At 47.4% G+C, this 14911-nt stretch overlaps 1 long non-coding RNA gene across 1 annotated transcript; it reads right to left on the reverse strand.

Annotated features, from left to right (window-relative positions):
• Positions 1–1455: 1455 nt before the first annotated feature.
• On the reverse strand, positions 1456–14324 carry LOC127058466 (uncharacterized). Its single transcript, XR_007776382.1, has 2 exons — positions 14139–14324; positions 1456–2103 (listed from the first exon to the last, which is right to left on the reverse strand). It is a non-coding gene; the product is annotated as an uncharacterized LOC127058466 (long non-coding RNA).
• Between the last annotated feature and the right edge of the window lie 587 nt (positions 14325–14911).

The raw sequence follows: 14911 nt of genomic DNA on the forward strand, positions 1-14911 counted from the left end.
TGATCCTGCTTTTGATAGACTACAGTGCTGACATGCATTTGGCGATTGCCAAGACTTGAAAGTGTTTGTTATTAACACATCACTACATAATTAGAGAATTTAGCAGGAGGCTGGGTGTTCACATGTTCTTCCTTTTCTCTGGTGCTGACAGTGCTTGGATGAAAGTCACTCGGTGTCTTGTTAGGAGACAAGTGAAAATGAGTTTTGTAGCCAAAACCAAACAACTTGGCACAATTTAGTACAGTTGGTAGGATTGGAATAGCCGGGGGTACTGCAGATCAAGAGTGAGACGCATTAGCAGCACTGTGTATCTTATGGAGCAGACTAGCAGGGGTGCTGCACTTCAGGGTTGAGGTACATTGGCAGAGCGAAGGTGGGGAACCTTGCCCAGTTTCTGAGAACACACAAAGCTCCTGTTTTAATCAGTGTTCACCTGTTCTTCTGCACAGTTCCACACAAACTGTTTCTTTCTGAATGTTTGTTAGCATCCTACACAAAAGCTCCTAGTCCTGTGACATATTCTATTATCTAGAACAGATACCACTGGCTAACAGACAAATTCTACTCCATAGCCACTGGCTATTATGAAACATCACATAAAAAGTGTCAGGAATTCACACAGCATTTCATAAACAGAAACCAAGACATGGTCCGTGCCCCAAAGCATTTACAACCCAAATTAAACAAGGCATGGACTCAAAGGGAAAGTTGTAGAAAGGTTATTGGAGAAGAGGAGAAGGTAGGAAATAGATGTGAAAGGATTGGTTTGATAGAGCAGAACGGGTGTTAGGTAGACAAGTGGGATGTAGCTTAAGCCAACATGATAAAAGGCATAAAGCCAAGTATGCATAAAACAAAAGAAGCAGTAAAATGAGAGGAGCGGAGGGTGCAAAATGGGGAATAGGTGGAAATGAGATTAGGGCTCACCTCTCCCCTCTGCATTCTTTGTACCACTACAATACTAAGCGGACTAGGACTGAAGAGCTGAGGTTTCCTATACCATGGACAGTTTCGGGATCAGGGAATTGCAAACATCTCCAAAGCGACTTGTTCCCTTAGCTGCACCCGGTACTTACTTGGCCACCTTTTGCAAACCTTCTGTGAGCCTGTGATCAGAAAGGCAAGCTCAAAGAAAGGCCTTTAAACGCTTAACACTGGTAAAAGTGTGCCAGTTCTGAGTGGTTAACAACCTTGTGCTGTGCCTGTAATTTCCCATAGCCAGTGTGCAAGCAGAGAGGAAAATGCATCTGTTGTCTGTCCCTACTATAATCTTTTCTCCCATTTTGTGTGAGCTTGCCGGAACAGGCTCAGCCGCCTTCAATAACTCAAGACCATCTAAACTGGCTTCCTCTCTTTTATTTCCTCCCCCAATGAGAATAGTTAATACCATCAAAAACGGTCAGTGAAAGGGTTTTCATTATAAAAGAATAACTACACAGAAGGGACTAGGGGAAATTGTTAAAATGGAGTTTTTATTTAACTTTTTAAGTTTCATGTGCATTAACCCTCTCCCCACCCTCTTCTTTCTGCATGTTTAAGAAGAAGTTATTAATGGTGGTTCTTACAATAGGGGTAAGCTATTGCTAACATGTCACACAAAGTTGAACCCCAAATTTGTAATGTTTGTAGAAGTAAATAAGATTTTTATTAACATTTTATCTCTTCTTGGGCCTGAGCCACAGTTCTTTATTAATCCAACACCCATTTATACACCCCTACCCAATACAAAAATACATGGGAAACCAGATGGCTCAGGGGATTGGGAATAAGGGACAGACTTTCACTTCTAAACTGACTGTTTCACCTCTCATTTGGCAGTTTGAATCAATATCAGCTCTGTACTGGCTAGAAGTAATTACCAACTGATGCCTCTTTAGCTCCTTAAGTGAAAAGGCTTTGCAGGGGCAAGTGTGTTCTAGTTTTGTTTTGTTTTGTATTTTTGCAGGCAGGAGTCAATATCATAAAACTAATTATTCAGTTATCCCTAACTGGTATTATCATTAGAGTCCAGTGATGGAATGGGCCATAGAGACTGAACCGCAGTTGTCCCTAGAGGTGGTTCCTGCAGAATATGGTTGGAAAGTTGCCTGTGTGGTACTTGTTCTGTGGGGAAAGAGAAGAAATTAGTTTCCAGGGCTGACAATCCAGCACATTTCAGATTTAAAAAATCAGATCAGCATCAGATTTTAAAAATAATCTCCCCAAATTGGGATTCTGGCTAACCACTATCTAATGTCATAACATAGGCAATGATTTGTAAACTAATCATTCAAAAATGAAAATGATTAGGGGGCTGGAGCACATGACTTATGAGGAGAGGCTGAGGGAACTGGGGTTATTTAGTCTGGAGAAAAGAAGAGTGAAGGGGGATTTGATAGCAGCCTTCAACTACCTGAAGGGGAGTTCCAAGGAGGATGGAGCTAGGTTATTCTCAGTGATGGCAGATGACAGAACAAGGATTAATGGTCTCAAGTTGCAGTGGGGGAGGTCTAGGTTGGATATTAGGAAACACTATTTCACTAGGAGGGTGGTGAAACACTCAAACAGGTTACCTAGGGAGCTGGTGGAATCTCCTTCCTTAGAGGTTTTTAAGGCCCGGCTTGACAAAGCCCTGGGTGGGATAATTTAGTTGGTTCTGGTCCTGCTTTGAGCAGGGGGTTGGACTAGATGACCTCCTGAGGCCTCTTCCAACCCTAATATTCTATGATTCTATGAATCTGCCTGTAACTCAAGTCTCAGGTGAAACAGTGCTAACAATGGAATCCCAGAACTGTATCAACGTAATGAGTTGCAACTGTCTTATGGGCATGTCTAATTATGATGTTCTATGGCAGGGCTATAAATAAACATGCTCCCCCAGGTTGAAACCTGATTGCACTGAATGGTTTTAGCAGGTATTTCTGTTATACTCATAGAGCAGGATAGAACTGGTTGAATCGGAGGACCCTCCTCATCTTATATGAACTCTTTTGATGCTGATGCCTCCACACAATGTACACTTATCACTGAGGGAACAGGCATACCAGCAACTGATTGGCTTTGAAGACCAGATGCTGCAACGAGACAAACTTGAGTCTGTGTGATGCAAAGGAAACTTCTACAAGCATGGCTGAGTGCTTTTTTTGTTTAGAACAGGACCAGGGTTCAATCATCAATGGGAATGCTGGAGTCCAAAGGGTCTGTAGCACTTGGAATGTGACCACTGATCACATAAGGTGGGAGTAACAGTTATTCAGTGGTTGTGCCGCCAACCAGGGGCCAGCTTCATGCACAAACTATGGGGAATGCGTGCAAACAGCATCACTGCTCATGACAACAAAGCATGTGGAAAACAAGAGCCCCCATTTTCAGCTTTTATACACAGATGACTTTACAAATTACACCTAATATGAATTACACAGGCTTTCAGCAACTAGTAAATTATCATAACTTGTACACTCAAGTATCAGAGGGGTAGCCGTGTTAGTCTGGATCTGTAAAAGCAGCAAAGAGTCCTGTGGCACCTTATAGACTAACAGACGTTTTGGAGCACGAGCTTTCATGGGTGAATTTAAAATTAAAAATTTAAAAAATTTAAAATTAAAATTAAGGGTTTTAAGGATTTTTATTGATTTAAATTTTCACAATTGTGGAAAATTATGAGGGGTTCATATAATTACTTAATGACCATAGTCAAGATTCAAAAAATTAAAGCTTCATAACTGTTAAAATACAAATTGTTAGCATCATGTCAAAACATACAAAGGAAATATCCATAAATAAAATTCTAAGATCCCAAGCAGCATTTTTCTTACTTTGCCTATCTATAAATTTTGATTATCAATGGAACTATATTTTCATTGGTTTGTGTGTATTGTGATACACCATGGCCAGAGGGCAGCAGGAGAGTGTTAGCAGGGAGCCTTATTCCCTGCAAGGGGAGGAAGGTTTGTTATAGATTAACTAGAGCACCTAAAGCCAATTAGAGCACCAGCAGTCAGTCATGTGATAAAAACCCCTGCTTCAGTCAGACAGTGTGGGAGTTGGAGCAGGAGGGTTTGGTTTGAGCAGAGAGCAGTTTGAAGGAGTTGGAGAAGAGAACAGTATTGAAGAGAGACAAAAGGAAAGTTTGGAGGAGTGCTGCGGTGGGCTGAGAAATCCAAAAGAAACCCTAGGTAAGGGGCACCTGGCTTGTGTAAAAGGAGGGCAAGAAGCTCCTTCCCAAGCTGAAGGACAGGAGAGGGAAGTAGCCCAGGGGAAGGAACCGCTAGTTCAAGTGATTCACCACAAACCTCAGGGCCCCTGGATTGGGACCTGGAGAAGCGGGCAGGCCCAGGTCCCTCCCTCTCCACTCCCCTCCTCAAGGACACCAGTGGGGTAATTAAAATACTGGTTCAGAGGCTAGCAATGGCACCCTGAAACCTTCCCCATAGAAGAGAAAGCACGAGACCCAGCATAACAGTACCGGCAATTTGCCACACGTGGTGTCAGAGGTGGGATTTGCGTGCTGGGGACTTAGTCTAGGGTTAGGCAAAACTCTCCCATCCTTAAGATGGACGACGTGGTCAAGGCCCTTCTACAAGCCACTGCAGCCCAGGAGGAGGCTACCAGGGTCCAAGCAATCGCCCAACAGGAGGCGACTAGAATGCAGCAGGAGACCAATCATCTGTTGATGAGTCAGGCTGCTCAGGACTGAGCCCTGCTGAAAGACCTGGTGAACCAGATGAAGGCCCTTATGGAGCAGAATCGCAACTGTGAAGGGACCTGAACCATACGGGCTAGCCATTGCCTACAGAAAATGACACGGGAGGATGATGTGGAGGCATACCTCCTGGCTTTTGAAAGAGCAGCCCTGCGGGAGGCCTGGCCCCGAGATCAATGGTCTGGTATCCTTGCCCCATTCCTGTGTGGGGAAGCCCAGAAGGTCTACTACAATATTGCTGCAGAGGTTGCAGCAGATTATTCCCAGCTAAAGGCAGAGATCCTGGCCAGGTTAGGAGTAACGACGGCACTGCGAGCCCAGAGGTTCCATGAGTGGCAATATACGGAGGACAAGACACCCCGATCACAATTGTTTGACCTGATCCACCTGACCCGGAAATGGCTGCGTCCTGAGGCCCTTAGCTCTGAGAAGATGATGGAGGTACTGGTATTGGACCGGTATATGAGGGGGCTACCACCAGGTCTCAGGTCTTGGGTTGGCCAGAATGATCCCTCTACCTATGATGAGTTTGTCTCCCTCGTGGAAAGACAGCTGGCAGCCCGCGAACTGTTCCAGACCCCAGGCGAGGAGACACGGCATTCCAGGAAACCAACCCCAAACCCAAGGCCCCGGGCTGTCGAGAACTGTAACCGGGAGGAAAGACACCGAGGAATGGCTCGAGGCCAGGAAGGGACCTGGGGGTTTGGAGAGAGAGGTGGGGGGCCGGCCAAATAGCCCCAGGCAGAGGGTGACAACCGGAATAAGGGGGCGGTGTTATGAGTGTGGGGAATTGGGGCATATAGCAGCCCAATGCCCCAACAAGGAAGAACCTATGCAGTGTAATCTGGGGATTACGGGGAGCAATGTGGCCTAATCGGCCTAGTAGGGGTCACAATGACCTCACATGGATATACCAGACCAGTAAAAATGAATGGTATAAAGACCATAGCATTAATAGATTCCGGGAGTGCTGTCACGCTGGTCTCGGGGAAGTTGGTGGGAACAGACCAACTAACCCGGGCCAAAAACACAGGGGTAACGTGCGTACATGGCACCGTGAATTTTTACCCTACAATTCTGGTACGGATTGAGATCCAGGGAAATACTACCAGGGTTTCTGCAGGGGTGGTCCCCAAGCTCCCCTACCCTGTTTTGATTGGGAGAGACTTCCCTGGGTTTGAAAGCTTACTTACCCCAATAGAGCCAGGGCAAGGTAGCAACCCCCAGGCTGAGACAGAGACAACTACAGATAGCCTCACCCCAGTGTTTGCTGAATTTGTCCCAGAGTTATTCTCATCCCCTGGAAAACCCTGAAGGTCTAGGCGAGAACGAAGGGCAGATAAAAGGTTAGGGACCAGGATTCTAGCAGCAAATCAAAAAACTTCCCTTGTGGGTAGGCGATCCCGCTCAGGAGACCAGGAGATAATTCAGGCCAAGGAAAACTCGGAGGCGGTTCCTAGCCCAAGTGGGAGCACCCAAGGGGGAAGAGTAGAAATAGGCCCCCTAGAATTAGGTCAGTTCAGTACTGCATGTGAGACTTTTGGGCAGGACCAGGCCGAAGATCCATTATATGCGAACGTGAGGGAGGAGGTAGTGGAAGTAAATGATGTGCCTGTGGAAGGAAAAATCAAAGGCCCAAGGCCATATGTGCTCAAACGCGATCTTTTGTACAGGATAGAGCAAATACGAGGGGAAGAAGTAGAGCAACTCTTAGTCCCACGGAAACACATAAGGGCAGTACTAGAGTTAGCTCACAGTCATCTATTTGGGGGACATCTAGGGGTAGACAAGACACTGGATAGAATCCTAAGAAGGTTTTATTGGCCAGGGATACGCGCAGAAGTCCAGCGTTATTGTGCCTCCTGCCCTGAATGCCAGTTGCATAGCCCCCGACCTCACTTGCGGGCCCCATTAGTACCTTTGCCTATTATTGATGTCCCTTTCGAGAGGATAGCCGTGGACATAGTGGGCCCATTAGAAAAATCAGCACGGGGCCACCGAAACGTACTAGTCATCCTTGATTATGCCACACGGTATCCAGAGGCCATTCCTTTAAGAAACCCCACATCCAAGGCAATAGCAAAAGAACTACTATAGGTTTTCTCCAGAGTGGGCATCCCTAAGGAGATCCTGACAGACCAGGGAACCCCGTTCATGTCAAAACTAATGAAAGACTTATGTGCCCTGCTCCGCATCCAGGCCATATGGACCTCAGTCTACCATCCACAAACAGATGGACTGGTCGAGCGATTTAATCGTACCCTTAAAAGTATGATCCGGAAGGTGGTAGCACAGGATGGAAAAGACTGGGATACCCTTCTACCGTATCTAATGTTTGCTATACGGGAAGTCCCCCAGGCATCCACGAGTTTTTCTCCCTTTGAACTATTATATGGACGCCACCCATGCGGGATATTAGATATCGCCAAGGAAGATTGGGAGGAACAACCCAACCCAGGAAAGAATGTCATTGAGCACGTGACACAGATGAGAGCGCGAATAACTCGAGTAACTCCGATAGTATGGGAACATTTGGAAAAAGCACAAGAGGCCCAGCGGACATATTACAACCGTTGGGCGAAAGTATGGAGATTTCAGCCGGGGGAACGGGTGATGGTGTTAGTACCGACAGCAGAAAGCAATCTTCTAGCCAGCTGGCATGGACCATATGAGATAGTGGAAGCCATTGGGGAAGTGAACTATAAGGTTAGAAACCAGACCGCCGAAAGCCAGAGCAAATCTACCACATCGACTTACTGAAGCCCTGGCATGACAGAGAGACGTGTCTGGTCATTCGAGGAGCTCTACCTCAGACAGATGACCCACAGGGACAGGTAAAGATATCTCCTGAATTAACCCCAGAACAACGAACAGAGGTCATTGAAATGATCCACCGGAACCAGGACGTATTCTGTACACAACCGGGCCGAACAACACTAGTCCAACATCATATTGTCACCAGCCCCAGAGCAAGGGTGAAGATAAGACCATACCGAATACCGGAAGCTAAAAGGGAAGAAATTAGGATGGAAGTGAAGAAGATGCTGGAACTCGGGGTCATTGAAGAATCCCACAGCCAGTGGTCCAGTCCGATCGTCCTAGTCCCCAAGCCTGATGGCACCCTGAGGTTTTGTAACGACTTCCGGAAATTGAATGAAGTATCCCACTTTGATGCCTACCCGATACCATGCATTGATGAGCTAGTTGATCAGTTAGGCAAGGCCCGATACCTAACCACTCTGGATCTGACCAAAGGATATTGGCAAATTCCCCTGGCCAGGGATGCCAAAGGAAAAACTGCCTTCTCTACACCCGATGGCCTGTTTCAATACACTGTCCTCCCTTTTGGACTCCATGGGGCCCCTGCAACATTCCAAAGACTTATGGATAAGTTATTACAACCCCATGCCAAGTATGCTGCCGCCTATTTAGACGACATAGTCATACATAGTCTTGACTGGGAAACGCACCTAGAAAAAGTAGAAACAGTGCTAGACGCCCTGCGAAAGGCCAGTCTCACTGCTAACCCTCTCAAGTGCGCGATAGGACTAGGTGAGGCCAGATACCTTTGGCATGTAGTAGGGAGAGGTTTGGTAAAACCCCAGTGGAACAAAGTGGAGGCAATACAAGGTTGGCCTCGACCAATCCGCAAAAAGCAGGTCAGAGCATTTTTAGGAATAGTAGGATACTATCGGAGATTCATCCCTCATTTCGCCACAAGAGCAGGGCCATTGACGGATCTGATAAAAGCTTGGGGCCCCAAGATAATGAAGTGGACTGATGCGACAGAAGAAGCATTTGCAGATTTACAGACAGCCCTATGCTGCAATCCAGTACTCATAGCCCCAGACTTCGAGAAGGAATTCATCCTACAAACGGAGGCCTCGGAGGTGGGGCTCGGTGCCGTCCTTTCCCAGATGGTTGGGGGGGAGGAGCACGCCACCTTGTACCTCGGCCAGAAGCTCCTCCCCAGGGAACAAAAGTACGTGATTGTCGAAAAGGAATGTCTGGCAATAAAATGGGCTATGGAGACTCTCCGCTACTATCTCCTGGGGTGGTGGTTTACCCTCGTGACAGACCACGCCCCACTCCAATGGATGCACAGGAACAAGGAGAAGAACGCCAGAGTGACGAGGTGGTTCCTCTCTCTACAGCCTTTCCATTTTCGGGTCCAGCATAGAGCTGGAAGCCAACTTGGCAACGTTGATGGCCTATTGCGACGGCACTGCCTCTCGTCCCAAGTTGCCCAACCCCTTGGTGTTGAGCGGGGGGGGGGCGGGATATGTGATACAGCATGGCCAGAAGGCAGCAGGAGAGTGTTACTAGGGAGCCTTATTCCCTGCAAGGGGAGGAAGGTTTGTTATAGATTAACTAGAGCACCTGAAGCCAATTAGAGCACCAGCAGTCAGTCATGTGATAAAAACCCCCTGCTTCAGCCAGACAGTGTGGGAGTTGGAGCAGGAAGGTTTGGTTGGAGCAGAGAGCAGTTTGAAGGAGTTGGAGAAGAGAACAGTATTGAAGAGAGACAAAAGGAAAGTTTGGAGGAGTGCTGCGGTGGGCTGAGAAATCCAAAAGAAACCCTAGGTAAGGGGCACCTGGCTTGTGTAAAAGGAGGGCAAGAAGCTCCTTCCCAAGCTGAAGGGCAGGAGAGGGAAGTAGCCCAGGGGAAGGAACCGCTAGTTCAAGTGTTTCACCACAAACCTCAGGGCCCCTGGGTTGGGACCTGGAGAAGAGGGCAGGCCCAGGTCCCTCCCTCTCCACTCCCCTCCTCAAGGACACTAGTGGGGTAATTAAAATACCGGTTCAGAGGCAAGCAATGGTGCCCTGAAACCTTCCCCATAGAAGAGAGAGCGCGAGACCCAGCATAACAGTACTGGCAATTTGCCACAGTATACAGTGAAATTGGTGTTTACCTATATAAGCACAGTCTGAATGAACTCTCCCCTGGCATCTAGTGATGAACTAGTGGATGACATCTAGTGGAAGAGGACCTCAGAAACTGATCTAATTTGCATGGGCACTCCCATCTTGCCTAGGCAGTCAGCATGATGGGCTTGCTTGTCCAAATGGTCACTTCTGGCTGGTGTCTCCTGGTTGTAAGGGTTGTTATCCTTGTTGTGTGAATCAAGAGCAGCAGAACTGTACTTGGCATTTCCCAACTGAGGAACTCACTCACAACTAAATGGCACTCGCTAGGCAGGGCACATGAGTTCCAAAGCCCAGGTATTTGTGTTTGGTGGTATGGTTGTTTTCTAAAGGCTGTATACAGTATTTAACCTTTTCTTTCTGTGCTGTCTCATAATAGAGCTAATTTAGACTTAATTGAGAGTTTTGTTACATACTACAGAGCTAAAATCACTGATACTTAGGTCTAAGTATTAAATCTCTTTGGGACAGTGTATCTGATACAAGAGATTGCCCAGTGTGTACCAGCAGTGAGGCTCCTGCACTAACAGCTGAAATCACTGAGAGTTATGTTAAGTGGTGGGCCCTGAAGACAACTTGGTAAGCAACCAGCAGGGTGGTTGGCAGAGAGGTACAGCAAGAGTGGCCAACAGTGTGGTGGGTTGAGGGTGTAGCAATTGGTGAACAGGGTAGCTAGTGGAGAGGGCCAGGGCAGTAGGGTTGCCAACTTTCTACTTGCGCAAAACTGAACACCCTTGTGCTGCCGCCTGCCCCTCCTCTGAGTCCCTGCCCATGCACTGCCTCTTCTCTGAGGCCCCACCCCCTGCTCACTCCGTCCCCCTTCCCTCTGTTGCTTGCCTCCTCACCCTCACTCACTTGCTCATTTTCACTTGGGTGGCTCAGGGGGCTGGGGTGTGGGAGAGGGTGAAGGCTCCAGCTGGGGGTGTGGGTTCTGGGGTGGGACCAGAAATGAGTTCAGAATGTAAGAGGAGGCTCCAGCCTGAGGCAGTGGGTTGGAATGCAAGAGGAGGTGTGGGCTCTGGGGTGGGGCTGGGGATGAGGGGTTTGGGGTGCAGGAGGGGGCTGAGGGCTGAGGATTGAGGGGTTCAGAGAGCCAGAGACGGAGCCTGGGAGGGGATCAGGGGTGCAGGCTCCGGGCAGTGCTTACCTCAAGCAGCTCTCAGAAGCAGCTGGCATGTCCCGCCTCCGGTTCCTACATGAAAGCATGGCCAGGCAGCTCTGCACACTGCCCCATCTGCAGACGCCACTCCCACACCTCCCATTGGCCATGGTTCCTGGCCAATGGGAGCTGCAGGGGCAGCACTTGGGGCAGGGGCAGTATGCGGAGCCCCCTGGCTGCCTCTACACGTAGGAGCTGGGGTGGGGGACATGCCAGTTGCTTCCCAAGAGCTGTGGCATGCATAGGCTAGCAGGGAGGCTGCCAGCCCCACTGTGCAGTGCCGCCAACCAGACAGTCAATGACCTGGTCAGCGGTGCTGACTGGAGCCACCAGGATCCCTTTTCGACTAGATCCTCCAGTTGAAAACTGGACACCTGGTCACCCTACAGAGCAGTGCCCCGCAGTGAGGGGCGGCAGCAAGTGAGTACCCAAGCAACTGAGTGAGTAAGGTGCCTCCTTATCCCTCCCTCCACCCAGATGGGAGGTGAACTTTGCAGATGCACCTCTGAACTCTGGGTTTGCACTGTCCAAGGACAACAACTGTGAGTGGGGTGCAGAGAAGGGATGGGAACATTATAGTAACTTTTGGGTTGCTGGACTTTCTGAGGGGGGTCCTATGCTCATGATTTATGTTTATGAGCCCTGGTTGTGGTGTTTCCACAAATTAATGCTGGGTTACTTCCCTCCTTGTATTAATTTTTTTTTTTGCTACACTCAGCCTCTGTGCTTGCGAGAGGGAAAGTATTGCCTCTGAGAGGTGTCCAGAGAGTGCTGCGTAATTGTCCCAGGTCACTGGGTGGGGGCTCAAGCTGGTTTTGTGTTGTATTGTTGAAAAGGAACCTCTAGATACTGAAGCCAGCCTTTGTTGCTGTGAACTCTGACTGGCAGAAGGGTTACACCTACATTTACCAGTAAAAAACGAGTCTTTCCAAGTCTAGGTATATCTTCCTCTCTTCCACACACTACCCAGCCACGAAAGCTCATGCTCCAAAATGTCTGTTAGTCTATAAGGTGCCACAGGACTCTTTGCTGCTTTTACCCAGCCACTGACAGTCACCCACTTGCAATTTGTCATCACAAGTATCAAGCTATTCCATGTTTTTTTTACTTATCCCATCATTTCTGACATGACTTATGAATTTTGCCCTTTGTTACAATAGCCACTTCTTGGTAAAAACACACAAATTATTCTTAAATCTAATTTTTAAGCCAGTCTCATGACTTTTGGGGGGTCAGACTCATGATCTTTGCAGGTGTGGGGTTGGTTATCCTGGGGATGAGTGGTTTAGGGGGGTGGGGAGGGGAAAGGGCTCAATCTGGTTTGAGGCATTGTGGCCTGATGCCCATGAGACATTACACAAGGGCACACAAGACTGGCTCTAGACCAAATATCAGGGGGTAGCCATGTTAGTCTGTATCCACAAAAACAATGAGGAGTCCAGTGGCACCTTAGAGACTAACAGAATTATTTGGGCATAAGCTTTCATGGGTAGAAAACCCACTTCTTCAGATTCATGGAGTGAAAATTACAGATGCAGGCATTATTATATTGGCACATGAAGAGAAGGGAGTTACTTTACCAGTGTTGACAGAGCCAATTCAATCAGGGTGGATGTAGTCCACTCCCAATAATTGATGAGAAGGTTTCAATACAAAGAGAGGGAAAGTTGCTTTTGTAGTGAACCAGTCACTCCCAGCCTCTATTAAAGCCCAATGGTGTTAAATTTGCAAATTAATTTTAGTTCTGCAGTTTCTCTTTGAAGTCTGTTTTTGAAGTTTTTTGTTCAAGTATGGCAACTTTTAAATCTGTTATAGAATGTCCAGGGAGACTGAACTGTTCTTCTACTAGCTTTTGTATGTTACCATTCCTGGTGTCCATTTATTCTTTTACGTAGAGACTGTCCAGTTTGGCCAACGTACATGGCAAAGGGGCATTGCTGGCACATGACGGCATATATCACATTAGTAGATGTGCAGGTGAATGAGTCCCTGATGGTGTGGCTGATGTGGCTGGGTCCTCTGATGGTGTCACTAGAGTAGACATGGGGACAGAGTAGGCAACAACGTTTGTTACAGGGATTGGTTCCTAGGTTAGTGTTTCTGTGGTGTGGTGTGTAGTTGCTGGTGAGTATCTACTTCAGGTTGGGGGTGTTGTCTGTAAGTGAGGACTGGTCTGCCTCCCAAGGTCTGTGAGAGTGCAGGATTGTTTTCCAGGATAGGTTGTAGATTGTTGATGATGTGCTGGAGAGGTTTTAGTTGGGAGCTGCATGTGATGGACAGTGGTGTTCTGTTATTTTCCTTGTTGGACCTGTCCTGTAGTAGGTGATTTCTGGGTACCCGTCTTGCTCTGTCAATCTAAGAACAAAAGAATGGCCGTACTGGGTCAGACCAAAGGTCCATCCAGCTCAGTATCCTGTCTATCAACAGGGGCCAATGCCAGGTGCCCCAGAGGGAGTGAACCTAACAGGTAATGATCAAGTGATCTCTGTTCTGCCGTCCATCACCACCCTCTGACAAACAGAGGCTAGGGACACCATTCTTTACCCATCTTGGCTAATAGCCATTAATGGACTTAACCTCCATGAATTTATCCAGTTCTCTTTTAAACACCTGTTATAGTCCTAGCCTTCACGACCTCCTCAGGCAACGAGTTCCACAAGTTGACTGTGTGCTGTGTGAAGAACTTCCTTCATTTTAAACCTGTTGCCCATTAATTTCATTAGATGACCCCTAGTTCTTATATTACGGGAACAAGTAAATAACTTTTTCTTATTCACTTTTTTCACATCACTCATGATTTTATATACCTCTATCATATCCCCACTTAGTCTCCTCTTTTCCTAGCTGAAAATTCCTAGCCTCTTTAATCTCTTCTCTTATGGGACCCAAAGCAGGGCTTATTTGTACAAGCACTTCAAAAAGTGTTTCTTCACTTCCCTAGGTGGGAATTGTAGTTTTAAGAATGCTTGATAAAGATCTTGTGGGTGTTTGTCTCTGACCAAATGGCACCCCAGGCAAGGAGTGTCTTCGGCATGCCCTCACCATTTGTTAAACCTTTGAGTACCTTTTTTATTGCATTTGTATCCCATTTAATGACTTTGATACATGATTTGTATGTGATTTATCCCTGTCATATAAGACAAATTTGCACGCTAGGATCTGTAAATCTGTATTTAGTCATGCCACATATAAGCAAATAAAAAAATTGTTTTCTCTAAGCTTATAGAAACTTTTTAAGAATAACTGAAATATACTAACATCAAGAAACTGAACTTTGCACCAATGTTGGGTGGATCAGTATTAGTGTTACAGTAAGTGACAGCCTTAGAATATTAACCTTAGTCCTTCAGTTCAAAAGGTTGCTTTTCTCACCTTTGTCCTCTTGAATTGAAGCACCGCGTAGATAGCGGTTCAGTAGATATCTCTGGCATCTCATTAAATATGTCCTTCATGAATGGGTACGTATACTCTTCAAATCTTAAAACACGAGTACACTTTCACAATTACGCAAAGTTCACAATACTGGGCTTGAGTAATCTCACTTCGCTTCACTCTTATATCTCAGGGTACGTCCAGACTATCCGCCGTATCGGCGGGTTAAAATTGATTGCTCGGGGATCGATATATCGCGTCTAATCTAGACGCGATATATCGATCCCCGAGCGCGCTTATATCAATTCCGGAACTCCATCAACCCCAACGGAGTTCCGGGATCGACACAGAGAGCCGCGAACATCGATCCCGCGCCGTCTGGACGGGTGAGTAATCCGATCTTAGATATTCGACTTCAGCTACGTTATTCACGTAGCTGAAGTTGCGTATCTAAGATCGATTTCCCCCCCAGTGTGGACCAACCCTCATTGACTGGCTGGCACAGCAACCCGAGCCTAGCACCCCCAGTGATCACTTGCCCCCTATCCAGCCCTAGGGGCACAGAGACAGGCTGCTACAAGAGGCCTGAGCTACATGCACCTCTTGGACTGTCCCTCATCGCTAAAGGATGTGGTCTTATACCCCCTACCGCCCCGTGGTACAGTCTTGTTCCCCCTCTCCCTATTCCCCTGTTGGTACATGCACTCTGTTTGCTGTACTCCGCGACCACTGCGCTACTCTGGGTGCGCGGCTGCGCAGCCGGAGCCCATCTA

Source organism: Gopherus flavomarginatus, chromosome 9, assembly GCF_025201925.1.
Source record: "Gopherus flavomarginatus isolate rGopFla2 chromosome 9, rGopFla2.mat.asm, whole genome shotgun sequence".
Lineage (NCBI taxonomy): Eukaryota > Metazoa > Chordata > Testudines > Testudinidae > Gopherus > Gopherus flavomarginatus.